The sequence below is a fragment of the Artibeus jamaicensis genome, unplaced genomic scaffold (assembly GCF_021234435.1).
Source record: "Artibeus jamaicensis isolate MK-2021 breed Jamaican fruit bat unplaced genomic scaffold, CSHL_Jam_final contig_477, whole genome shotgun sequence".
In the NCBI taxonomy this organism is placed as follows: domain Eukaryota; kingdom Metazoa; phylum Chordata; class Mammalia; order Chiroptera; family Phyllostomidae; genus Artibeus; species Artibeus jamaicensis.
In genome coordinates, this window is record NW_026521854.1 from 6,111,349 (window position 1) to 6,138,230 (window position 26,882).

Below are 26,882 nucleotides of genomic sequence, written 5' to 3' on the forward strand. Positions count from 1 at the left end.
GCTTCTGGAGATGAATTGGGGGGGGTGTCCATGGAGTCCAAGGGAGAGTCTGAGAAGGAAGGGATGGCTGGGAGGAAGAGTGGGCTGCCCTGAGAAGTGAGGACGCAGGAAAGGGTGGGTTCCTGAGGAGTGGGGGGGCCTCTGAAGAGAAGGAATAGGATCTCTGAACAGAAGGTACGAAGAGGAGTAGGGGCCTCTGAAGCGGGGCAAAGCTGGCCTTGGCCTCTCTAGGGCTCAAGGATGGGGGTGGGGAGCGCCTTTGGGCTGTTGGGGGCGTGTCTGTGGGCGGTGCTCCTCGGCTAGGGCGGCGGCGGTTGGCTGACAGCAGCAGTGGGGGGCGTGCCCAGGCGCGTGCAGAGCAAACGTGGCTGCAGTAGACTGCCGGGTCCTTGCAAGTGCTCTAGGCCCCGTGGCCCCCCATCAACACCCCCCGTGCCCCGCCGGCCATGGACTTGGGCGACGTCCTGCAGCAGATCACGGGCATCACCTACCAAAGCCTGGAGGAGACGCAGGCCAGGTGCTGCGCGGGCTGGCTGAGGGACAGGGGCGTTTGGAGGTGTGGAGCAGAGGAGGGGCCAAGGCGACAGCGTGGAGTATTTGAGCCGGGAGGGCAGATTTTTTTTTTTTAGGGTGGGGGGGGCGGACTGGGTAGGAGCTTGAGGAGAACAACGAAGGCATTTATGGGGTTGAAATGGAACGGATTGAAAGGCTTATGGGGCTAAGCAGTGGGGTGGTGGAGAGAGAGAGACAGGTTTAAGGGGAGTTGGTGGACAGGGAAGTGTATGGTGAAAGATGCTTTCGGGGCTTATGGAATTGTAAGGGGGTGAGAGGAGTGCTGAGGGTATAAAAGGATGGGTTAGTGGGATTCATGAAGTGGGAAGTTTTGAGGACAGGTTGGGGAATGAGTTGGGGAATGGGACTTGGGAATGAAGAGATGGGTGACTGAGTAGGTGTGGCGACCATCAGGAAATGGTTAGTGGGGGAGCCGGGTGGAAACCAGGAAGAATCCCCCCTTTTTAATTTGGGAAATATTATTGGATGCTATGTGCAAAGCACCAAGCTGGCCGCTGGCAAAGTCCTAGTTCTCAAGCTCACGGTTTGAGGGAGAATGTAAGTGCAAAAAACTTAGTATAAATCGTGAGAAAAGCTGTAAGGAAGGGGCTGGCATGCTGTGGGAAGCCAAGTGGAGAGGGTGGGACACCTGCAGGGGCCCTGAGGTGGAAAAAGCAGAGCCAGGGACTGAAGGTCCACAGCTGCGTTTGGAGAGAGGGCTGAACTGCGTCACAGTAGGCCCACGGGTCTCAGAGTTTGGGTTTTATGTCAATTGCAGTGGGGAAATCATAGCAATGAAAAGAGCACCGCACGGCCCCATCTTTCTGCACCCACCACTGTCAGCCAACCAGGATTGGCAAACGCTCCTCCACAAGGCAGCCCATCGCGTTTGGGTTCTGCCCAAATTATTAGAAAATGGGAAAGGACTGAAGTTCCTTTGGAGGATAAGTTCTTGTTAAATGGGGGCCTGTCTGGGGGGAGGGGTGGCCCCTGGGACTGGGACCCGGGTCCAGTTGTGAGGACTGTGCAGTCAGTCACTAAAGCTTTCCAGGGGAGACGGGGCACAAAGCCAGTTGAATGGCAGCCCTAGGCAGTTTCATAAGCTCCGACTGAAAAGTTAGGGGCGTCACCCCCCCACCACCATGTTTACTCTACTTTTTGAAGTATTGTGCTAGGTGCTTGAGAGGCCCAGAGAGCTGAGAGAGTCCTGCCCTCTTGGAGCTCACTGGAAAGTAGAGTGTGGGGGATTATAAATAGTTGTCATATCTAACTTATAAATAGCTGTCATATCAGGAATATTCTGAGTAGAGGTATTTCCTGGCACAAAAGAACCGGACTAGGAGAGGGTGCCTCTGTGTGATTCACAGTTTGCTAGGCTAGTCCGAGAGCAGGGGCTTTGTTGTACTTGCCTTTGTATTGCCAGGGCCTGGCACCCAGCAGTCATAAAGTTTGGTGGCATTTAGATTCTGGGAGGGTTAGCAGGAGCTGGGGCAAGGGAAAGTGGACTGTTCACCCTCAGAAACCACAGAGGCTGTGCTCTGGGTCTTCGTGTTCTTTCTGTTCCTCAGGGCAGAGTCGTTGGATAAGTGAGCTCCGCCCAGCGATGGCCTTGCTCTGGAGCCTGTGGCCCCAGCACAGCCCCTGGCTGCTGCTTTTTTCTTGTAGCAATTTCTTGACACTCCCCTAGATTGGCTTCAGAATAAAATGTGGTCGGTCACCTCTATTCGCTGTTCTTGAAGACAGCTCTATTTTCTTTTAAGGCTAAGAAAATGGAGAGTGGAATGTTATGTGCTTGACAACACGGCTGTCAGGCGTCTGGTTCCATTTCTTACTGTGGTAGAAAGAACTCTGGGGCTTTTATTTTGAGACTTAGAGGCTTCAAATATGCCCCCATCCTTTGTCTGTTCGTTTTTTTAAGATTTTGTTTATTTATTTTTAGACAGAGGGGAAGGGAGGGAGAAAGAGGGAGAGAAACATCAATGTGTGGTTGTCTCTCATGCGCCCCCTACTGAGGACCTGGCCCACAACCCAGGCATGTGCCCTGACTGGGAATCAAACCAATGACCCTTTGGTTTGCAGTGCGGCACTCAATCCACTGAGCCACATCAGCCAGGGCTGTCCTCCTTCTTCACATGTTGCCTTTAGATGAACTCAGGGCTCTAAAAGTCACCCAAGTCCAGACAACAATCTCTAATTCTCAGGTGGGCCACTTAACGTACTGTGCAAAAAACAGCCTGAAAGGATCTTTTCCTCGTAGTAAAACTCTGCAGCCTGTGTCTCTCCAGGTCAGCTGATGGGGCGAGTGAGGCTTTTGTAAGTCTTTCTGACTCTGTCCTCTCAGAGTGTGCCTGCTGACCCCTTCACAGTCCCTGGGGTTAGTTTTGCTCAACTGGCTGGCAAGAAGGAATTTTTTTATATCAGCTGTGAGGCCCTCTCAACCTGTTTTGTCACCATAAGTATGAAAGCACACCTACTCTCTTTAAACCTGAATTCTTACTTATATCTTTCTGCATTATTAAGAAGGCAGCTCCAGCCTGGCTGGTGTGGCTCAGTGGATTGAGTGCTGGCCTGCAAACCAAAAGTTCGATTCCCAGTCAGGGCACATACCTGGGTTGCAGGCCAGGTCTCTGATTGGGGGGGTGTGAGAGGCAACCGATCAGTACATCTCTCATACATCAATGTTTCTCTCCCTCTCTTTCTCCCTCCCTTCCCTTCTCTCTAAAAGTGAATAAGGGGAAAGACTGTACTTGAATGACAATTAAAAAAAAGAAAGAAAATTACTATAAGAATATAAATAAATAAATAAATCATCTTTTTTAAAGGCAGCTCCAAGTGCTTGTGCATAATTCATTCCTTTATTATAGCTCCATAGTCTGAGGGTAGTGAACTGTGCGTTGTTCTTCCTTCTGACTACACAGATAGTGGAGAGGCACTGGGAACTTTGGGATAGGCCATCTTTGTTTACATTCAGCCCAAGTCAACTGGGGACTTCTGTGTGAAGGGTGACCCGGTCTCCTTGAATGATCTTCTGACCTCCTTAGGCCATACCCGAAGGCCATGTCCCTTCCTGGAGAAGGGACAGTTCCACATCTTCTCATTGGAACCTTTCACTGATCACATTCTCATTCATTTCCTGTACAGACCAGTAAGGCAGACATTTATAACCCATTTGCCAAGGATTGTCTGAATATTGTGCTTTATCATGCATAGCCTTATTTTTTTATAATAATAAATTTTATGACATTTTACAGTTTACATAGTTACTTCATTTGGCTTTCTCAGCCACCTGTATGAGGGGTTTATGAGGGTTACCAGACTAGGGTTGAGAGCTCCTCTGTTAGGATTGTCAGGCTTCAAAGTTCTTCCCACTTCTCAGGGTCCTTGGCCAATGTTTGACTCCTGGGCCCTTTTGGAAATCTCTTGCATGCTCCAGGCCCTCCTCCCGTCCCTCCGCAGCCTGGCCCTTCACCACACCTCCGAGGGTCCTCAAGCCTCAGGTGCCCTAGAGCAAATTTCCTAAGGGGTCAGGATGAAAACTCTAGAGCCAGGAATGGCTGAGGGGGTAGTTTTGGAAACCAATCCAAAAGGGAAGCAGAATAGTCAGTGGTGTCACCCTGGAGACCCAGACTCTGTACCTGCTGTTCTGGTAGAAGCAGCTGAAAAGGACTGACCCTTCTTCAAGTCATCTGCCTGCTGGAGGGACAGGTGGGTTGTGTTGCGGGACTGGCAGATTTGGCTGTAGTGGCTACTTCTTGACCCTTTGCTGGCAGGTGCACACAGATATGCTAGAGAGTTGCACTGTCCATTGTTGTAGCTGCTCACCACATGTCTTTTTAAATAAAAATGAATTATGCCCTGGCTGGTATGGCTCAGTGGATTGAGCGCCAGCCTGTGAACCAAAGGGTCATTGGTTCGATTCCCAGTCAGGACACGTGCCTGGGTTGTGGGCCAGGTTCCCAGTAGAGGGCCCATAAGAGGCAACCACACATTGATGTTTCTCTCCCTCTCTTTCTCCCTCCCTTCCCGCTCTCTAAAAGGAAATAAATCTTTTTTAAAAATGAATTAAAATTAAATAAATGAAACATCCAGTTCCACAATTCCATAGCTACAGGTGCTCAACAGCCACGACATGTGGCGAGTGGCTACCACGTTACCTCAGACGGAGCACCGTTCCGTCATTGCAGAATAGTCTCCCCGACAGCAGTGTTCCAGAGCAGTGCTGCTTCGGCTCCACACGCTGCAGATCTCTGCGGGCATCCTACGGCAGTGCCAGTTGTGATGCAGTAGGTGTTTGGGGGCTGGGGGGCAAGAGTCCACGTTTCTAAGAAGCTCCCAAGGGCACCTGTGCTCCCGATACCAGACCACACGTGGGGAGGGCAGGCTCTCAGGAGTGGAGGCGATAAAGGCCCATTATTTCAATTTTCATAAGTCAATTTACCTTGTAGATCGTTAATCTGACAAGTGGAAATTATTTTTGAGCCTGAGTAGTATTTGTGGGCATAATGGACTTTCAATTAATCACAAGGGTCACAACACCAGAATTTATTTATAAAAAATTGTGTATTTATTCTTACACGTTTGAATTTCAGTCACCTTCAAAGTACTCTGCATTTCATGCTATACACCTACTGAGGTGTTTTTTTCACTGCTCAAAACAGTGTTTGAACTTGTCGATTTTGATGCCTTTTAGTGCTTCTGTCTTTTTTCTTTCGCCTCTTTCGCATCAGCAAAATGTTTCCCTCTGAGGACTCTTTTTGTCCAGAGAAACAGGAAAAAAAAAGTTACTCAGGGTGAGATCAAGTGAACAGGGAGGCTGGGGCAAAGTGTGATGCCTTTTTTTTGGTCAAAACTGCTGAACACTCAGCACAGTGTGGGCAGGTGCACTCGTAAATCACCCATCATGTAATGAGCAAACGCATTGAAAGAGTCTTCAAAAAAATTCACTGAAGCCAAACACAGCCTCTCACAACAACACCAGCTGGACACGGATACACTTGGGTTCCTAGAACACTTACCTAGTGGGGGAAGCCTATACTACAAGGGGCCTGCCTTGCAGAAGATAACTCCAGTTGTTTAGGGGGTATTCCCCTCTAGTATTAGCATTGTTTTTCCTACTTAATATAGAAATAAAATTCAGAAAATAGTTCATTTTTTTCTCTAAATGAATCGCATGGCCTGGGGCCATGAGACCCTGTTGTTTTGGCATCTGTTTACAACTTTCCATCTAAGAGAATCAGGCTTTAGAGATTCCAGGGTTGTTTCCGTATTTTCTTTGAGTCTATAAAACCACAACTCAAATTCATGTTTATTTGTGGAACTTGAGTATAATAGAAAATGACCATTGGGGAATGGTAAGAAAATTTTTAAGGCAAAAAAAATTGACATATAGTGACTAGAAGTATGATGGAGAGTGGCCCCCGTTATACACATTTTAGGAGTGAGCAGTTTGGTATATGGGATGCTGTACCTGAGACTAAAAATATTATAGTTAACAACTGGCATTTAGGCAACATAACAGCATAGCATTTTGTAGGAAGAAAAGCCTCTGAACCTTTTTTATCGCTTTGTTAAAGATTTTACTTATTTATTTGTTTTTAATATTTTATTTATTTATTTTTAGACAGAGAAGAAGGGAACGAGGAAGAGAGGGAGAGAAACATCAATGTGTGGTTGCCTCTCACGCGCCCCCTACTGGGGACCTGGCCTGTAACCCAGGCATGTGCCCTGACTGGGAATTGAACCAGGGACCTTTTGGTTCACAGGCCGGTGATCAGTCTACTGAGCCACACCAGCCAGGGCTATTTATTTATTTTTAGAGAGAGGGGAAGGGGAGGAGAAAGAGAGGGAGAGAAACATCAGTGTGTGGTTGTCCCTCAGGCACTCCCCACCGGGGACCTGGCCTGCAACCAGGCATGTGCCCTGACCGGGAATCAAACTGGTGACCCCCTGATTCACAGCTTGCACTCAATCCACTGAGCTACACCAGCGAGGGCTGGACTTTTTTTAAATTTGATTTTTACACATATGACTTCTTAAGTTTTTTCTCCCAGTAGAAATTTGCCTGACTTTCTTAATTCATTCAATATTTCTGCAGATTGACTCTGCTTATAATACAGATTCAATTTTAATTATTAAAGGGAGATAATGCAATTTTTGACTGTCCTGAGAACTTACCCAAATGGCAAGGCTCAAATCATCCACTGAACGGAGTGGTGTGCCCTTGGCCCGGCACCTCTGGAATACCAGGTAAGGGGACGTAGCCCTTTGGAAGCATGCGTGTTGGTGCACGTCCGCCTCGGCTTTCAGCACACCCATTCAAAGAATTCAGCGGGTCAGAGGAGGAATTTATGGTTTGGAATTTCCCAAAGCCAGAGAGCGTTAGCATGAGAGATTCTATTCGTCCAAACCTGGGAAGTAAAATTTCAAAGCTGAAATTTTTTTTTATCATTCTTCAAGAGCTTCAGCAGATACTAACCGACCAAGGGCCTGCCATCCTTGTTCTCAGCCAGTTTCAGACTTGAGTTAACACGCTTATCTTGGCTTGGTCTTGTGCCAAAGGAAAGTCTTGATGTTTTTAGTGTACTTGGAGTTGAAATTTTGGGTTTCAAAACGACGTAAGAAATGTGCCCTGGCTGGTGTGGCTCAGTGGATTGAGCGCCAGCCTGTAAACTTAAAGGTCTCCAGTTCGATTCCCAGTCAGGGCACATGCCTGGGTTGCAGGCCAGGTCCCCAGTTGGGAGCACGTGAGAGGCAACCATTGATGTATCTCTCACATCAGTGTTCCCCTCTTTCTCCCTCCCTTACCCTCTCTCTGGGTAATAAATAAAATATTTTTTGAATAAATAAAATCTTTTAAAAAAAGAAATGTGCAGACTGTTTCAGAAGTTTCACGAATGAGCAGGTGCCACTCATTCATTTTTAAGTGACAGTTACTGAGTGTCTCAGCCTGAGTACAGACCTCCCGGGGATCCCAGGAAGTGGGTGCTTTTTCTTTAAGTCTGTAGATGAGGAACTGTTTCCGAATGAGTAAGAACTTGCCTGAGGTCAGACAGTGAGGGGGTGGCTGGGTGGAGACTTGGCTCTATTCTCTTAAACTTGGGTGCTGCCCTGAGCCCTGCCTCCTCCCAGAGTTCCTGTGAGCTCACTAGAGTAAGACACCACTTCTTGTTTCAGGTACTTTAGGAGATCAGGCTGTTGGGCTAAGAATTCTGAGGAGCAGAGAGATGAGGACACTAGCTAGGGCACAGGAGATCATGTGTCAGCAAGGCAAGAGCGAGCTCGTGGAGCACAAACGATAGGACCCTAGAATCCAGCTGAGAGGAGGCTGGGGCCAGGCGCAGGAGCACGCCCCGAGGAGATGACCTGGATCTGGATGTGAGCCTTTTGGGGCAGCAGAGGAAGCAGGTGCAGCACTGCAGGCTGGGGGCGAGCCCGTGTGCAGGGCAGGCTCAGAGCAGGGCAGTGTGCGTTGTGGTTTCATCTGGCCTGAGTGGAGGCCATGGCCTCCAAAGGGGGACTCAAGGGGTGACTGCCTGCCTCAGCTACTGTTCAAGCAAGCATGGCCTTGAACTCCTTGCCAAGCAAGTAAGTATGTAGTTTGTTCTGTTCCTTGTTGAAGTACTCTGACCTTCCTAAATTATTTGTCTCAGATCAGAGGAAGTAGTCATCATATCTGTTCATCTGACCACCTCTGGGAGAGTCTGTGCACTCTCCAGGCTGAGAGTGTGATTAGAGTGGGGTCCATTCACATAGACCAAGCCAATCTCCCCATCTCAGGATCCTTAACCTTAATCACGTCCGCAGTGTTTTCCCTTGTAACACACTCATGGTTCTGAGGATGGCACGCAGACATCTTTGGAGGCCATTCTTCTGCCAACTGCAGTTCCCATCACAGGTAAACAAAGGCCAGAGTCCACCCCACCTGTCTCTCTAACTTCACCACATGCTGCCTCAGTCCCCTCCTACCCTACAGCATCCCGGTCACTAACAAAGCCAGGTGTGTTCTCACCGGGCCCTTTGCACTGGCTGTTTCCTCCACCGGAATCATTACTCCCTTCAGCCCTTTCCTGCCTGACTTCTGCTCGTCGTTCCGCTCTTAGCTTTGTTGCCACCTCGGAGATGCATAAATCCCAGTAAACCTCCAGTCACCGCTCTGGTCGAAACCATCACAAAGCACCTGCCGTGGCTGATGGTTTTCTGTGTGTGTGCACTTGGTCTCACTCCCTCCATCTCAGCTGCCGCATGGGTAGGAGCCTTGTTTGTCTGTGTCTCTGTGACACTAGAATGGTGTGTGGCACACAGTAGGAGCTTAGTAAACACCTGCTACATTAACCTGGCACAGCCCTGGGGTAGGATGGCTGGGGTTTCCGCTTACGCACCAAAGCACCGCCTCAAGGCCGTGACGTGAGCATGGCTTTCAAACCCCTGGACCTTGAATAGTTCTTGATGAGTTATTGCATTATTTGTATCATTTAAAATTCTACACACAAAGAAACATGTTTTGACTATTTACTTATTGCTGTATTTACACTTTGTACAAGTCAAACCTGTATCAAATGCTATGGCGCTGTACCTTTGTGAGGGATTTTCAATAGACCCGGGCGACTCAGTGCAGAGGACCTTTACTCTGGTGGACAGGTGACACTGTCTTTCTCACGCACTTCTCGGTCAGCTCTTTCAGAAGGCATGTGCCTCACGGCCACCAGATGAAGCCTGTTGTCTTCGGTGTGCTCTATGAAATCAAGGAAGGGACAGGGAGGCCACTGAGCAGGCCCCTCTTGCACGGACCCAGGGCTGCGCGAGCCACACACCTCTGCTCCTGGCTCGGCCCTGGTGTGAATCGTGGCCGTCTGACGCATGACCTGTCTCTCTGGCAGCGATGGCTCGTTGCCGCCCTGTCAGAGCCCTGCTTTCTGAGATATCACACCCATTTGCTTTACCTGTCCTGGCTGCAGCAACGTGGCGTTGAGCGAGACCCAGGAGGCTCTGCAGCGTTCATTTGGGAAAGGGAAAGATGATCGAAATAACGATGTTGTCTAGTTCGTTTTAAAGCATCAAAAGTTATCCCCATGAAAGACTTCTGCCAATGCAAATCTTTTGTTAAAAAAAAAACTTTTCATTTTGAATTAGTGTTATATTTGCAGGAAAGTTGAAAAAAATACAAAGAGTTCTCCTGTACCCTTCTCCCAGCTTCCTCTCTCAGGTTGTCGCCTTCAGAACCAGAGCATGATGAGGAGAACCATGAATTAATCCCGTGACACTGCTCTTTCACTGAGCCACAGGCCTCCTTCCGATTTGCCTGCTCTGTGCCCTAACGCCCTTTTTCCAGCACAGGCTCCCCATGGCTTGTAGTCTCACGTTCCTTAGTCTCCTGCAGTCTGTGACAGTTCCTCATCCGAGGTGGCTCCTCCGTCTTCCCCCTCCGCACACACTTGCTGGAAACCACTCAGCCGCCCTGTGCCATGTCCCCAAGTGTGGTTTGCGCCCCGCTGCCTCACGACAAGACTGAGGCGGGGGCATGTCCTTGGCAAGAGTCCCGCAGAAGTGGTGTCGTGCTCTTTTCGGTGCCCTCTGTCGGGAGTGCGTGCCGTCGCTGTTTCCTGTTTCTGGAGGTGCTGACCTTGATCGCTGGGTCATGGTTAAAGACAATTTGAAAGTATTTGACAAGAGAGGCCACCGAATAAGGTCAAGATATCATTGACACCAAAGAGTATCAACAGAAAAGTTGTCACTTGATTTCTTAGAGTGAATTCATCTGGGTCAGTTATTTGAATTTGGGTGCCACGTTGGAGCATGGCACTGCAGATATGCTGGGGACCATGGAAAGTGTGTATGGGGTCAAAAGGACAGTTTGTTTCTTTGGGAACGTGGTTTCGATACAAGATTGTCGTGCACTTGATGTGCAGAGTAGCCAAAAGGAGCAATAGGGTCTGAGTTTTGCTTCCCCTCTGCCTGACCCTCGCATGTGATCGCATCTTTCTCTGACCTCAGTTGTCTTCCATGAATAGGGGACAGTGGTGACACTTAGTTCGTGCCATCAAGGACTGTGTAAGGCTGTGGGTACAGTGCCAGCCGCCAGTACTTAGCTGGTGCCTGAAAGAGAAATTTAAAACAAAAAAAGAAACCCTCAACGAGACCCCCAGAAATTATTTTAAACCTACGTTTGAGTTTCCTCCAAACGCTGTAAGGACGTGGTATTCCTTTTTTCTCCCACAGATTGAGTATTTTTTATTGTGATAAAATATACATAACATAAAATGTACCACTTTTAAGTGTGCAGTTCAGTGGCATTAAATACATTCGCACAATCGTGCAGCCAGCACCGCCGTCCGTTCCCAGAATTGTATCTTCGCAAACTGAAACTCTGTCCGCATCAAACACCAAGTATTCACTTTCCTTCCCCGGGCCTCTGGCAACCGTCATTCCACTTTCTTTATGATTTTGACTGTTTTAAATACCTCATGCAAGTAGAATTATACAATATTTGTCCATTTGTATCTGGCTAATTTCACTTAGCACGATATCTTCAAGGGTCACCAGGTGGTAGCACGCGTCAGTTTCCTTCCTTTTCAAGGCCGAGTGACATTCCACTGTGCGAAGGACCCCCTCATGTTGTCCGGCCACTGGCGGCGGAGCCCTGGGGTTGTGTTCCCCATTTGGGCTGTTGTGAATCATGCTGTGTGCGTACAGATATCTCATTGAGTCCATGCTCTCAGTTCCTGAGGTGTAACACCCAGGAACGGGATCGCTGAATCATGTCGTTCTATGCTGAACTTTCTGAGAAACTGTGAGACTGTTTTCCACAGTGGCTGCACCATTTTACATTCTTACTGGCTGCTTGTGGTTTCAATTTCTCCACATCCTTGCCAACACTCGTTACTTTCTGTCTTTGTCTTTGTTTTGTTTTTTACAATAGCCCTCCTAGTAGGTGTGAAGGGGTTACTCATTGTGGTGAGCATGAGCTAATTCTTTTAGACTCGTTTGATGTTTAAGAGACTCGATTTGATGACAGCATTTTTCTGAGAATCATATTAGTTCAAAGAAATACCTCCTCGTGGGTCTTCACAGTGTCACCCCTTAACCCAGCGGGAAGTCAAGTTTTCTCTGTTGTCTTCAACACCGCTTTTCTTTTTCATAGAAGGCAGCCTGTGCTAGATTTCCTTTTTGGAGAGTTTTTAAAAACTATTTTTTATTTTTCATTTATGGTTAACAATACAATATTATATTAGTTTCAGGTGTGCAACCCAGTAATTAGACATTATATAACTTACTAAGTGATCATCTGGTAAACCCAGTGCCCATCTGACACCACACATAGTTATTACAGTATTATGGACTATATGCCCTATGCTGTACATCCCCACGACTATTCTGTATCAATTTGTACTTCTTTTTCTATGTCTTTTAAAAAATATATATTTTTACTTATTTATTTTTAGAGAGGGGGTAGGGAAGGAGAAAGAGAGGAAGAGAAACATCAATGTGTGGTTGCCTCTTGTGCCTCTTACTGGGGGCCCAGCCTGGCCTGCAACCCAGACATGTGCCCTGACTAGGAATCGAACCGGTAACCCTTTGGTTCCCAGGCTGATGCTCAATCCACTGAGCCACACCAGCCAGGGCCAATTTGTACTTCTTAATTCATTAACCTGTCATCCATCCTTACAACCCACTCCTATCTGGCAACCATCAAAATGTTCTCTGTTATCTGTGACTTTGTTTCTGTGTTCCTGTTCTGCTTGTTAGTTTATTTTGTTTTTTAGATTCAGTCATTGGTAGATATGTATTTATTTCCAGTTTATTGTTCATGTTTTTCATGCTTTTTTTCTTTCTTAAAGAATATCCTTTAACATTTTATGTAATACTTGGTGGTGATGAACTCCTTTAGCTTTTCCTTGGCTGGGAAGCTCTTTATATGTCCTTCAATTCTAAACAATAGCTTTTCTGGGTAGAGTAATCTTGGAGGTACGTCCTTGCTTTTCATCACTTTGAATACCTCTTGCCAAACCCTTCTGGCCTGCAAAGTTCCTGTTGAGAAGTCAGTGAACAGTCTTATGGGAGCTCCCTTGTATGTAACTAACTCCCTTTCTCTTGCTGTTTTTAAGATTCTGTATCTTTAATCTTTCCTGTTTTAATTATGATGTGTCTTGGTGTGGGCCTTTTGGGTTCATCTTGTTTGGGACTCTCCACACTTCCTGGACTTGTATGTCTATTTCCTTCTCTAGATTAGAGTGGTTTTCTATCATTATTTTTTCACATATATTTTTAATTCCTTGCTTTCTCTCCTGGTTGCCCCATGATGTGAATGTTGGTGTGCTTCAAGTTGTCCCAGAAGCTCCTTATACTATCCTCATTTTTATGAGTTCTTTTTTCTTTCTGCTGTTCTGATTGGGTGTTTTCTGCTTTCTTATCTTCTAAATCTCTGCTTTGATCCTCTGCTTTGATCCTCTGCTTCATCTACTGCACTATCGATTTCCTGTAAATTATTCTTCATTTCAGTTAGTGTATTTATTTTTCATTTCTGACTGGTTTTTTTTTTAATATTTTATTTATTTATCTTTAGAGGGGAAGGGAAGGAGAGAAACATCAATGTACAGTTGCTTTTCGTGCATCCCCTCCTGGGAACTGGCCTGCGTCCCCTCCTGGGAACTGGCCCACAACCTAGGCATGTGCCCTGACTGGGAATCGAACCGCGATTGTCTGGTTTGCAGGCCCGTGCTCAATCCACTGAGCTACACCAGCCTGGGCTGACTGGTTTTTTGTTATGGATTCCATGTCCTTTTTTATATTGTTGAGGTTCTCTCTAAGTTCATCTACTTTTCCCCTAACTTCATCGAGCATCCTTATTATAACCAGTGTTTTGAACTCTGCAACTAGTAGATTGCTTATCTCCATTTTGCTTAGCTCTTTTGCTGGAGTTTTGTTCTGTTCTTTCATTTGGGGTATGTTTCTTTGTCTCCTCATTTGGCAGTCCCCCTGTGTTTGTTTCTGTGCATTAGGTAGAGCTGCTATGTCTCCTGGGCTTGGTAGAGTGACCTATTATAGTAGGTGTCCTGTGGGGTCCAGTTGCACAGCCTCCCAATACACCCAAGCTGGGCATTTCAGGTGCACCCCATCTCTGTCTGGGCTGTATGCACCCTCTGGTTGTAGTTGAGACTTGATTGCTGTTTGCATGTCAGTGGGAGGGATTTATTCCCCAGGTTGGCTGGCTGTAAGGACTGATTACGACCACCGTGGAAGATCAGCTGTTCAGGAGTCCTCCTCACATAACAGGACTTAGTTCAGTGGGACTCTGGTGCCCACTGAGTCCGTCTTTGTCTCTTATCAGTTGTGGAGGTGGTTAGCTGGTGCTTGAACCGGTTTTAAGCTGTCCACCAGGTGCTCTGGCTCTGGGGCCACCTGGGAGATGCAGGCCAAGTTCAGCCACAACCTGCGTTCTACCTGGGGCCACCTGGCATGAAGCACAAAGCAATCTGCAGATGGCTGCTACTCTTGCTGGGCTGGAGGTGCCTAGGAGAGGCCGAGCTGTGAACCAAGGCCGACTGCCACAAATGCTGGGCATAGGGCCACTTAGCAAGAGGTAGAGGGCACACTGAGGCCAAATGCTGCTTGTTTGAGAGATTTTAGGAAAGTCTCAAGCATAAGCCAAGACAGGCTGTTTGTTTGGAAAAGTCACTGGAAACAGGCTGGGTGGACCCACAAGCTGGACGGGGCAGGTCTTAGGAAATCACAAGGGTGGGGGTTACAGTATTAGCCAGGCTGATGGACTCCCAGATTAGGTGCCCGCCTACACGCTCCGTGTGGTGAGGGCTCAGAAAAGGAACAATGGCTCCTGTCAGCACTTTTGTCTGGGAGAAAGCTGTCCTTCCAACTTTAGCACCAAAGCCAGACACTTCAGTTCCTCCTCGTATGTCCCTGGTGCCTTTTGAGCTGCTGCTCCAGTGCTGAAGCTTAAAACCAGTGAGTCCAAATAAGTCCATTCACAGCCTTTAAGAGGAACTGCCTAGGACTCCAGAAGCACTCAGTGTTAGTCACAATTTCCTCTGGTTTTTACAGCCTGAAGGTATGAAGACTTCTCTTCCGGTTCCTGGAACCCTGTACTAGGGTGCCTGGTATGGGGCTGGGACCACTCACTTCTCAGGGGGGACCTCCACAGCCAAGATATCCCTCCTAGTTTTTAACCACCACATGTGGGTGTGGAACCAACCCATTCATGTCTCTCTCCCTCCTACCAATCTCAATGTGGCTTCTTCTGTATATCCTTGTTGTAGAATTTCTGCTCAGCTGGAATTCAGGCAGGGCTGAATAGTAGTGGTTCTGTAGTTCAGGTATAATTTTGATGTGGTTCTGGGAGGATGGGAGTACCACATTTACCTACACTGCCATCTTGACTGGCAGCTCCTGTTTTTCTGTTCTAATTCTTTTCCTTTCTAGTGCACTTTGTAACCAGAAGGTTGTGTTCATTTCAGTTTACAAAGCCATTGTAGCTTGAGTGCCACATTTGTTCTCATAGGTATTTAACTTTTTATTTTGAAATAATCACAGATGGTACTTGAACAACAATTAAAATAAAATAGCCTTAGCTGGTGTAGCTCAGTGGATTGAGCGCGGGCCTGTGAACCACACGATTGTGGTTCGATTCCCAGTCAGAGCACATGCCTAGGTTGCAGGCCAGTTCCCAGCAGGGGACTCATGAGAGGCAACCATACATTGATATTTCTCTCCCTCTCTCCTTCCCTTCCTCTCTAAAAGTAAATAAATAAAATATTTTTTAAAAATAAAAATAAAATAAATAGTCGCAGATTTACAGAAATATTCATTAAGTTTTCTGTTTGTCCATCAGGATAGATTCATGGAGTCCTATTTTATCATGGTCATTTACTATCATCATTCATTTTGACGCTCAAATTGTCCCAGATTTAGATAGAAGAAGCCCCTTCAAGATAGCCTCGAGTCCTTCTGACAAGACGCCATCTCCCTCTGAACACTTCCTTACTTGCTGCTAAAAGGTTTTGGACCCAATTTCCAGCGTGTGGTGGGAGGTTCCCCCACACCAGCAAGTAAATCTTGGACACCGGCTGAGTATCCTACAGTTCAACTCAATTCTGAAACTGCCTATAATGCTCGGATCCCACAGGCTAAGAGCTCAGTCTGGCAGACTGCACGCCCCTGCCTCCTACTTCAAACGCTCAGGTTGTCACCTATGCCTCTGACCCTCTGGCTACAGATCGGAGGTTCCAACGACGCCCTCTTTGGGCTTAATTTCCTAGAATGGCTCACAGAACTCAGGAACATTTCACCGACTATATTATTATGGAAGAATGTAACTCAGGTACAGCCAGATGGAGGCTTCGTTACATAGGCACGATGGATTAAATCATTGGCCATTGCTGATGTATTCGATGCCAGCCTTCTCCCCTCCCTGGTGTCTGGAGGTTGAGAGTGGGGTGGGTCCCCTGGTAACCAGTTCCTAGCCCTAGGTGCCGTCCCAAAGTCGCTTGATTTGCGTAACAAAACATACTTTTTCCCAGGTAGGATTTGTTTGTTTGTTTGTTTGTTTGTTTGTTTTTGAGAGAGGGGGGAAGGGAGGGAGAAAGACAGGGAGAGTAACATTCATGGGATTGTTTGCCTTCCATATACCCCCAACCAGGGACTGAACCTGCAACCCAGGCATGTGCCCTGACCAGGAATTGAACCGGCAACCTTTTGGTTTGCAAGACATGATGCCCAATCAACTGAACCACACCAGCCTGGGCCTTTTCCAAGGGTTTTATGAGCTCTGTGTCAGAACGGGGATAAGACCAAACGTATGAATGTGTTTCTTTTTATAAAGCGCAATGCCACAGCCCCCGTGGTACGCTCAGGCTCATAGTCTGCCCCCCTTGCTCCAGCCCGAACAGCCATTTCTCCGAGAAGCTCTGGCTCCTTTTAGAGCAGATCTTGGCCCTGGGTGTGCTTGTTGCTGTCGAGGTATCACCACTGTGACCGCTTTCCGGGGACAGAGCCGAAGAATATTTGTGGTCGATGCATATATGTGTATACGCACATTCACATCCATTTTGTCTACACCTGTGTATATTGAAGACTGAGTTCATTCCAATATATTGCATTCTAGTTCAACATCACAGGGTTCATTGTTTTTTCTCTTCACAGATTTGTAACTCTTTCCTCTGATAATGAGAACCCTGCTCCCAGTAGCCTCAGTACTTTTGCTTATTTAATCAGTCCTTCCCCTCCACTGGGAACACCCAGTCCTCTCCCGACCGTTCTGGTTCACTCCCTGCTGACCTCTGCTGACCTCTGCTTCCCGATGCCCACTGCTGCTGACAGCTCCCACCTGATGCCCTCCTCCCGCTTCTTACGCTCCCCCCACCCAAGGCTAAGTTCCCCTCCTCCAAAGACATCGCCTCACTCTGCAGGGCTGTGACCCCTGTGCTGAACCAGGGTGCGCCTCACAGGTGTTTGAATGTCTAATGGTCTGGTCTCGTCTGCTCCTTGTTTAGATTGTGGGGAGCGAATATCATGGCTCCCACTGAGTGGAAGCACAGAGGTCGGGCTGTCCTGAGTTGTGTGAACAGGCCAGCATCATTCCCGAGTCCAGTACCTGTGGGCTGAGAGACTGACCCCAGCGGGCACACCAGCCTCATCCCCTGGGGTCACTGGTCCCTTAGTGCCATTGAATTATGTGATGTTGATCACCCTAGCAGGGATGTCTTTCAGCCCTTCAGCCTTCCAGCGGGTCAGACTCCCATCCTCCCCTTCTTCCTCAGGCTGCTGGTCTCCTCTCTGCTGCCACCTGAGGATGGAACCGGGGAGGCCTCCCTGCCCATGTCTGATGTGGAGCAGGAAGGGTCCCTGGTGAGTCCAAACGAGCAGCGTGGGAGAAGGTTAAGGAGGGTTCTTTCTATTTCTGCTTTGCTAAGAGTTTTCGTCATTAATATTTTACTTGGTTGTTTCTTTTTGCATCTTTTGCATTATGGTTTTCTTCTTTAGGTTATTGTGATGATTTAAACCAGGGGTGTCAAAACTTATTTTCACCAGGGGCCACATCAGCCTCGCTGTTGCCTTCACAGGGCCGAATGTAACTCTAAATGTAACTACTCCTTAACTGTATAAAATGTAACTACCATATAAATGTATAAATGTAACTACTCCTTAACAGTTAAGCGAGAGCTCAGCACTGCTGCCACCGGGTAGAAACAAGGTGTCAGGCCGGATAAAATAAGGTGGAGGGACGGATTCAGCCTGCGGGCCTTGTGTTTGCCACCTGTGATTTAAACTGAGAGATTTTCATTTGTACTTATTTACATTGATTTCCATCTACATTGGTGCTGGAGAGCGGGGCAGACCTACCTCCCCCTGCCCCAGCTTTCGAATCCTCCAGCCTAGGGGCCCGAGGCCTTCCCGCAGCGGGGAGCAGGGAGAGAAGGGAGGTGTTTTGCTGAGTCCCACTGCCTGGTGAGCTCCAGACCAGGCCTGTCCTGTGTCGTCCCATCAACAAAAAAAAGTGAGTCTCTGAAAATATTAGAATGATTTTTATTTAGGGCCTTGGTGAGGACTATAGCCTTAGAGAACTTCAAGAAGCCTTAAAACTACTACTTCCGGCCAAGATAGAGGCATAGGTAGACACACTGTGCCTCGTCACACAACCAAAATAAGGACAACAAAAATTTAGAAACAAAGTAACAGCCAGAACTGACAGAAAATTGAACTGTACGGAAGTCCAACAACCAAGGAGTTAAAATAGACACATTCATCTGAACAGGTAGGAGGGGCGGGGTCAGGCAGCCAGGCAGAGAGGTGTGGCAATGGGCAGAGCCAGCGAGGAGGCAATTGGCAGCGAGGCACTGTGCACCAGGCGGTAGTCCCATACTCACGCGCAGATAAGCCAGATGAAACCGGAGCAAGACAGACTGTGCAACCCAGGCTCCCAGCACCAGGAAATAAAGCCTCAAAACACTGATTGAAAACACCTGTGGGGGTTGAGGTGCCAGAAGAGACTCCCAGCCTCACAGGAGAGTTCATTGGAGAGACCCACAGGGCCCTAGAATGCACACAAGCCCACCCACACGAGAACCAGCACCAGAAGGGCCCAGTTTGCTTGTGGGAAGCGGTGGAAGAGACTGCAATCCAACAGAGAACGGAGCAAGCACCATTGTTCCCTCTCAGACCCTGCCCCCACATACAGAGTCACAATCCAGCAATTGGGTTGTCCCACCCTGGTGAACACCTAAGGCTCCGCCCCTCATACGTAACAGGCATGACAAGACAAAGAAAATGGCCCAAATAGAAGAAAATGGCCCAAAGCTCCAGAACAAATACAACTAAGCGACAAAGAGATAGCCAACCTATCAGATGCACAGTTCAAAGCACTGGTGATCAGGATGCTCACAGAATTGGTTGAATTTCGTCACAAGTTAAATGAAATGAAGGCTACACTAAGTGAAATGAAGGAAAATGCACAGGGAACCAATAGTGATGGGAAGAACACTGGGACTAAAATCAATGGAGTGGACCAGAAGGAAGAAAAAAGTGACCAAACAGAAAAATATGAAGAAACAAGAATTCAAAGAAATAAGAGGCTTAGGAACCTCCAGGACATCTTTAAACATTCCAACACCCGAATTATAGGGGTACCAGAAGGGGAAGAGGAACAGCAACAAGTGGAAAAGTTATTGAACAAATAATAAAGGAGAACTTCCCCAATCTGGCAAAGAAAATAGACTTCCAGGAAATCCAGGAAGCTCAGAGAGGCCCAAAGAACTTGGACCCAAGGAGGAACACACCAAGGCACATCATCATTACATTAGCCAAGATTAAAATGAAGGGGAGAGTCTTAAAAGCAGCAAGAGATAAGGGGACAGTCACCTACAAAGGAGTTCCCATCAGACTTTTGATTTCTCAAAAGAGAGCTTGTAGGCAAGAAGGGGCTGGAAAGAAGTATTCCAGGTCATGAAAGGCAAGGACCTACACCCAAGGGTGCTCTATCCGGCAAAGCTTTCATTTAGAATGGAAGGGCAAATAAAGTGCTTCTCAGATAAGGTCAAGTTCAAGGAGTTCATCATCACCAAGCCCTTATTCTATGAAATGTTAAAGGGACTTATCTAAGAAAAAGAAGATAAAAAATATGAACAGTGAAACGACAGCAAACTCACAGTTATTAACAATCACAAAAGCAAACTAAGCGGAAAACTAGATCAGGACCAGAGCCACAGAAATAGAGATCACATGGAGGGTTAGCAACAGGGGAGTGGGAGGAGGAGAAGGGGGGGAAAGGTCCAGAGAATAAATAGCATAGATGGTAGGTAGACAGTAGGTATGGGGAAGGCAAGAATAGTATGGGAAATGTAGAAGCTAAAGAATTTAAGACACATAGACATGAATTAAAGGGGGGGAATGTGGGTGGGCGAGGGTGTGCAGGGTGGAGGGGAATGAAGGGGGCAAATGGGACAACTATAATAGCATAATCAATAAAATATATTTCTAAAAAAGAAACAAGCCTTAAAACTTACACCCTGGCTGGTGTGGCTCAGTGGATTGAGCACCAGCCTGTAAACCAAAGGGTCTCTGCATCGATTCCCTCTCAGGGCATGTTCCTGGCTTTCGGGCCAGGGCCCCAGTAGGTGGTGTGCAAGAGGCAACCACACATTGATGTTTCTCTCTTTCTCTTTCCCTACCCCTCTAAAAATAAATATAAATACAATATTTTTAAAACATTGCTGTTATTAACAGTTTTACACCAAATGAAAGCAAGGTATAGTCAAATTAAGCTGACCGCCATGCCCCCTGGTGTCAGGAAGTTTTCATTGCAGTTTGGAAACAAACGACTTAGAGGTGATTTCTATCAGGCTGTGGCAAGAACAGGCAGTTTTCTATGATCGTTGACCTTTGGTGCTGGAACTGTGTAGGTCACACACATGATTATCCTCCACGGTTTGCGTCTTAGTAAGAAGTTTTACGAAGGCTCATCTTTTGTTCTTTCGGTTACTGGTTCAGTAAGCGCCCTTTCTTTCCTCGGCCCCTTCCCAGCCAAGGGCTGCAGGCGACGCGTTTCCCTCACTTGGCTGGAAGGTGGCTGATTGGAGGGGCCTTTGGGGCATCTGAAGCCTCTGGCACTAGGCCGGTGGTTTAGACTTCCACCTGGCGGTTGAGGGTCCTGGAGCAGTTCTGCCACCCTCCCGCCCCGGCCCAGGGAAAGCTGGAGCACAGCTCCGCCACCAAGCACGAAGGCCCCCGAGTGCGTGAGGGGCCGTGCGGGGCAGTCAGGGCAAAGGAGATTCCCTCCCCAGATAGCCACCCTCTGTGCCACGAGCACAGAAAAATAAAAACAACTTGGGGCCATGCTCCTGTCTTAGTCTGCGCGGGCTGCCACAGCAAAATACCACAGATCGGGGGCTCAACCAACATTCGTTTTCTCACTGTTGCGGAGGCTGTGAGCTGGAGGTCCAGCAAGTGTGCTGGGGGAGCGGGGACGTCTCTTCTTAGGAGGCCACAGTCCTTCGGGTCAGAGCCCCGACCTGTGACCTCATTTGACCTTAATCACCTCCTCATAGACCCTGTGTCCACAGAGAGTCCTGTTGAGGGTTAGGGCTTCCACATGTGAATCTGAGGGGAACACAGTTCAGTCCATAGCAGTTCCGTGCTGTTTCTCATAAAACACGTAATGGGCTGTCTATGTCACAAAGCGATTTACTTCCTTGTTTGGTTTCCTGGGGTTTTTATCGCCCTCACTAAATTGGGAACAGAAGGAAACTGTTCAGTTCCCACCCGCTCTTCTGAGTGCCCCCAACAGACAGTGGCCCTGAGCTGCGCTCCTGGTGCCCAAGGCCTCCTGCCCGAGGCCAGGTGAAAAGCCTCGGTTCCTGGGGGAACGGAGGTGCACGTCTGAGATGCTCTGGAACAGCCCGCTGGAAGTGAACTCGTTGTAGTTGAAGACAGTGAATGTCTAATGACTGTAATTAGGCCAGTGACAGCGCACTGGGGGGGGGGACAGACGCGCCACTCGGGGAGATGCGGGCAGCGCTGGACCGGTAGCTGATGGAGGGAAAGGGACACTTTGCACACGGGAAAGTGAAGCCCAGACGCATGAGCTTGTCATGGCCTCACGCACAGCTGGCACTGGCAGTGGTGACCAAGGTAGCAGGAAACTTATTTTTTGTAAGGTAGGCTTTTACTTACACATATCGTAAAAATATATAGCCTTAAAGAAATAAAGCTTGTATTGTGATTGGGTTTTTGTTTGTTTGTTTGTTTGTTTTAAAGATTTTATTTATCTATTTTTAGAGAGGGGAAGGGAGGGAGAAAGAGAGGGAGAGAAACATCAATGTGCGGTTGCCTCTCTGGCACCGCCCACTTGGGACCAAAACCCAGGCATGTGTCCTGACTGGGAATCGAACTGGCAGCCCTTTGGTTCCCAGGCCAGCACTCAGTCCACTGAGCCACACCAGGTGATTGTTTTTCATAACAGCATCTCAAGACACGTGCTTGGTTATCACGGTCCGTAACATATGGTGTGCAGGTTGTCTCCTTACTCCTGGTCATCGGAGCGGTTCCATTTTTCACAACTACAAAGTGTGGTCGTGCGTGTCCTATGAAGGCAGCGTGCATGGGGCCAGTATTCCTGTGGGGCAAATTCTCAGGGCAGGAGTTTGGAGATCAAAGGACATGCGCTTTTCCCACACTGGTCAGCGTTCTACACTGCCCTCCAGAAAAGCCTGCATCAGAACACACCCTGGGAAGAGAAATAGGAACAGCCTTGGGAATTCTCTCCACTACTTAGAGCTCTTATTTTGAGAACAGTAAGCTCCCTGGGTCGGGGCGTGTGTGCGTGTGTGTGTTGGGTGTGCTCCCTGGTCTGTGGTGGGATCTCGAGGGCTTGCTGTCACATGAGTAAAAGAATGAAGGGAAGACCGCCAGCCCCGCAGCAGCCCAGCGTCACAAGTGTACACACCCATGAACACCCCCCACACACCCTCCACTGAGCCGCCTGCCCCAACCTTGCCTGCTCCTTCCCTAATTCAACTGAAGCTGCAGGCATTACAGTGAAATGGAAGGGTGGATGTGGCCTCTCCACCCCCGGGCGTCCGGCCATGCTGGGGGCCCTGTGGGAGGGACTAGGAGCTGTGTACCCCTATCGGCCCACTCCTGAGCCCTGGCCTGGATGCAGGAAGGAGCTTCTGAGTTGGCCTGGAACAGGTGCAGACGTGGGCGTGCCATCAGAACGCAGAGCAGGGTCCAGCAGAGGGAAGGGTCGTGAAGGTGGGTTTGGAAGGGTGTCAGGCAAGGCTCCAGGCTTTACCTGTGGGTGCCAGAAAGGTGCTGCCATCTTTAAACAAAAGACTGGTGTGAGGCACACACCACTGGGAGGTGGCTGGCCTGCAGTTATGCTCCACGGATCGGAGGGGAAGAGGGTTTTCATCCACAGGTGGCAGAGGCTAGAGAGGGGAGGCGCAGCAGGGCCCGGGAATGGCATTAAGGGAAGGGGGCGGGTGGAGGGTTAATTGTGAAGGCAGATCAGGAGGAGAACACAGAGGGGCCAGGGGTGGGGGAGGGAGGGTAAGGGCCTGTGCAGTTCCCGTGCGGGTGAACGGGAGCAGACTTATGTCCGAGAAGCTGCCTCCTGGAGTCTGCAAGGACCAGAAGGAGTCTGCACAGCCCGTGGGCACTGTCCCAGCTGAGAGGACTTGTCCCTGGCGGACAAGGCCCACCCTAAACCCTGGAACCATCCCCAGGGGGTCCAGAGCTGCTTAAGTCCCCCTGAGGTTTCCCCAGACCGTGACCATGTGCGAGGTGGGAACGTGGCGGCTCTGGCGCAGACGGCACACTGTGAGTGCTCTGCCTGGCTGCCACCCTGCTCACGGCAGCCCCTGTCCTGGGTGGGCACAGCTGCTCCTTCAGAGAGCAGGTCTCGGGCACCCAGGTTGCCGGGACTGGGAGTCATCAACTCTGCCCTGGGTGCCTGACAAGTGTCTGAGTTGCCCTTTGTCTCCCAGTGCCACCCCTGTGTGCCATTCTGTCACCTTCCTGTCCTGCAGGCGGACACCTCCCCTCATCACTCATGTCTGCCTTCTGAGAACACAGGCCTGTGGGTGTCCATATGAGCACAGAGTGTTGCCCCCATGAGGCCGGTGTTTGCGTCCCAGCTGCTCTCGGACTGAGGGGTGGAGCAGTACTGGCCTCTTGGTGTCTCCATGTCACATGCGGAGGCAGCCCTCAAAAAAGTCTGTGAATTCTTTTGCCCAACGCTGTCCACTGAGACACAAACACTGTGCCAGCTCCTTGGAACACGGGGAAGAAAGAGCTGAGGCAAGGGGGGTCCTGGTGGGCTGGATGGGGTGGAGGGCCAGCAGGAGGGCTCAGCCTGTAAAGGAAAATTGCAGAGAGGAAGTTGAAGAGGCTCGCGCTGCACTGCCCGATAGCGGCGGCACGGTCTCTGGCGCAGTCAGGAGGGTCTGAGCCCTGAGGGTCACGTGGAAGGAGAGAAAGCTATGAACCACCGGCTTGGAAGCCAACTCCAGAGCCTGAGCCGGGGTGGAAACAATAGCCCAGCTCTCGTGGGCCGCAAACAGGACTTGCCACAGAGCAGACCGCCTGAGAAGAGCCATTTTCAGTGGTGTTTTCCACTGGCGGAGGGGGAGCACGTTCTGTGGACAAGCATCCCAGGTCACATGTGCTCAGTAGGTCTCTGCAGACGGAGCCCCTGAGCATCCAGCCGGGGTGCTGAGCCTCTTCCCATTCGCTGCATCCGCCCAGGATGTCTCGGACCATCCTCAGCTCCAGGCCTGACTGGGTCTTCCCCTTGTTCAGTGTGTAGCAACTTCGGCTGTGCTGAGATGCCACATTAGTCCTCCAGAGCCCCATGGGATGGCCCCTGGTGGCCAGTTTCCTGCTAGGGAAGCACCTTCATGTCATGGGTGAGACACTGAGGCCCAGGACTGACCCCTCTGTATCTCTCCTGTCTCCTCTTTATGGTTCTCCAGGAAATGGGCAAGACAGGCCGTCAGTCCCAGGGCGGCCCCTCTGACACTCTGGTGCTATCTTTTCAGACCAGGGGAAGCTGGCAGAGGACTGCCCTCCACCCCACCCCACCCCCCACCCCACCAGTATTGACTGCTTCAGCTGCTGGCCAACCCGGCAATGGCAACTCAGGTGCATTTCATTAAGTTTTGGGGACAGCAGAAAAAAGGACAGCGTGACCTGCCGTGGAGTGCAGGCATTGACGTTTTTACTGCGTCCCCAGAAAACCCAGAACTGGCAGCCGGTGGCTCTCCCTGAGCTGTGCTGGGGACACCTCACAGACTCCTGCTTGTGAGCTGAGAATTGGAATGGGCCAAGGTGCCGCTCATTTTCCCAACTCTTTATTTTATTTTATTTTTATTTTTTATTTTAGAGAGAGAGGAAGGGGGAGAAAGGGAAAGAAATATCAACGCAAGAGAGAAACATCGATTGTTCACCTTCCACACGCGCCCCAACTGGGGACCCAACCCACAACCAAGTCCTGTGCCCTGACCAAGAACCGATCTGCTTGGCCGATGCCCAGCCAACTGAGCCACACCAGCTGAGGTCCAACTCTTTTTTAATATTAATTTTACAGCAAAATAATGAATTGTCTCTTCCAGGACTTGTTACAAATTCTCCCATTAAAATTTTTGACCTTAGTTTGATATTGTTCACCAGTTTCGTTTCTGGCAATAGTTGACAGTGGGGGCGCAGAGTCGCAGCTGCTCAGTCATACAGGTCGTGATCCCATCCCCGCCCTTGTCAGACACTGCCTGCCTTTGTATTATTTCATACAGTTTGGGTTCAAGTCTGTCGTGGGCTCGGATTTTTACTGGGGACTGGTGTTGCACCTTTTTCTTTTTTGCTGCTAATACAGATTATACCATTTTCAGTTGAAATGTCATTCAAGTCCATGATGGCACTCTCAGAAGACGGTGGTGCCTTCGCCTTTGGCTCTCGTGCGCCCTCTTGTGGCCATGGTGTGACTACAGATGGTGTTTGGATTGGCTACAGACTTCAAGCTGGGCCTACTTGGAAAGTTTTAATTTGAGGAAACGCCCGTAGGTCAAATTTTGCACATAAAGTTGCATTTCACTAACATTTTGTATTGCACTATTCAAAAATGCTTAAAATGTGGCCCCACGACAGCAATCAAGCTGTAAAATTTACAGGAGCACAAAGGAGTTGTCCCGGCACTCCCGGTGCCTTCCCTGTGGGCACGGACTCTCCCTGCAACAGGAGGGGACGCTGGGGCTTGGTGACTTTCTGACTGGCAGAGAGCCGTGCTGGGGACTGCTCCTCAGCACGGCTTCCCAAAATGGCAGTTTTCTAGAACCTATTATTATTAAAAATGCAAATACCTTTCCCCCCACCAATTCCCCTGTCCAGGGATTTTTCTACAAATACTTAGATATGAACGCAAATGATGCATTTCTTCCACTTTTTTTTTCAAACTGAAAGCAGACACTTGTCATTTGGGGACTGTGTAAACCAGCGATTGCTCAGCAGGGCATTCAAGTAAGTACTGCATACCTGTTAAAAAGACTGATGGGGCTTTTCTCTATGATGTTAATGTTAAGAGTAGGAAGGGTGACATCTTGTATATATTTTTTTAAACTGTAGGGGAGGGGCTTTTATCCAGATATCTGGAATAAACACAGGTCACAGCCATGGCCTCTGGGGAGGAAACCAGGGACCTAAGGGTTGACGGGAGTCAGTCTCTCCTCTCTCCTTCAGCGGTTTGCATTTTGAAAATCCTAAGAAGATGGTGTGAGGAGGGAAGCAGGAACTTTTGAGACCCTGAGCACTTCCCTCAGCCAGTCCTGCTCATTGTCCCCCCTCCAACCAGAAGCCTGGAGGTGGGTGATCAGGGGTCTAACCTGAGAGGGGAACTGGAGACCGCAGCATGGAGGTGATCAGGATGGGGTCCGGTGAGAAGTCCAGCCTCTGTGTCCCAACGCCACCACCAGAGGTCGCTGTGGCCCGCACATCCTGCAGAGAGCACAGACGGAGGTGGAGACGCAAGCCCTCCAGGTCTCCACCTGTGACTATGGGGTCTCTGCAGGAAACGGAGACCTTGGTCATTACTGTTGTCATACTTCAAGGTGTCCCTTGAAATGTGTCTGATGACTTCCACCCCAGACCCAGTCCCCTTCCCTCAAGTTATATTTACATATAATTTGCATGGTCCGCTTTGTTTGAATTTAACTCGTCATATTTGGGTATTGTTCGCATGTCATTTGCATGGCTTTTCATAGACTAGTCTTGATTTGTGAACCATTTTGGTGGGAGACAGAGACTAGGGACCCAGGTCCTGGGGCTTCCTCTGGGATGTG

At 49.0% G+C, this 26,882-nt stretch overlaps 1 long non-coding RNA gene across 1 annotated transcript; it reads left to right on the forward strand.

The window, feature by feature from the left end:
* The first annotated feature begins 310 nt into the window (after nt 1-310).
* On the forward strand, nt 311-25,205 carry LOC128627847 (uncharacterized). Its single transcript, XR_008392155.1, has 2 exons — nt 311-517; nt 24,938-25,205. It is a non-coding gene; the product is annotated as an uncharacterized LOC128627847 (long non-coding RNA).
* The last annotated feature ends 1,677 nt before the right edge of the window (nt 25,206-26,882 follow it).